This window comes from Fragaria vesca, unplaced genomic scaffold (assembly GCF_000184155.1).
Source record: "Fragaria vesca subsp. vesca unplaced genomic scaffold, FraVesHawaii_1.0 scf0513070, whole genome shotgun sequence".
NCBI classification, from domain to species: Eukaryota; Viridiplantae; Streptophyta; class Magnoliopsida; order Rosales; family Rosaceae; genus Fragaria; species Fragaria vesca.
Window position 1 is genome coordinate 414,019 of NW_004443442.1, and position 839 is coordinate 414,857.

The following is an 839-nucleotide window of genomic DNA, read 5'->3' on the forward strand; positions in this document are numbered from 1 at the left end:
GGTGGCCGGAAGACGGAGCTCCGGCGAAAAACCCTTTCCGGCAGTCGAACCTTTCGGGGTTGACCGCTCCTTCATGGCGGCGTTCCGCGCGCGTGCACCGGTCCAGGATGAGAGAGGAAGAGGCAACGGTCCGAACGGGACCAGTCTGGCGGTCGGTGGTGGCCGGACGGCGGTGGACGGCGGTGGTGAAGTTTCCGGGCGGAGGGAGGAGAAAATCGGGTGGGAGGAGAGAGAATCGGGAGGAAAAGAGAGAAGTGAGGGGAGAGAAATATATGGGCTTGGCCCAAACCGGTCCACACCACTTATAACCCAACTCAAAAATAAAAACACCCCGAAAAATAATACCCGAATAAAATTACCTTTTACTAGCTAAAATTTACCATTTTTACCGTCGTCGTATTTTCCTCAAACGAATAATCCTCCGCACATAATCGTCCCCGAAACCCCTCTAGGGACCAATTAAACTATTTACTCAATGATCGAGACGGTAAAATTCTTATTATAATCACGCTAGTAAATAAGGTAAAAATATAAGGGTCGGGATGTGACATGTAACATGGATTTTAATAGATTTCTATTCTAGTACGTAGTGGGACGCTGCCGTTGTGGTGCAGCATCACGCTGCAATTATTATTATATAAATTCATGTAACTATGCATGAAACTATCCATGTAATTGTCCATGTAACTACCCATGTAATTATAAATTGTTAGTTACCTAGGTAGTTACATTGCTAGTTACATGGATTTTAATAGATTTCTGTTCTAATATGCAGCGGGACGCTGTCGTTGCTGTGCAGCAACACGTTGCAATTATGGCAAAGCAATTTGTCAAACCAC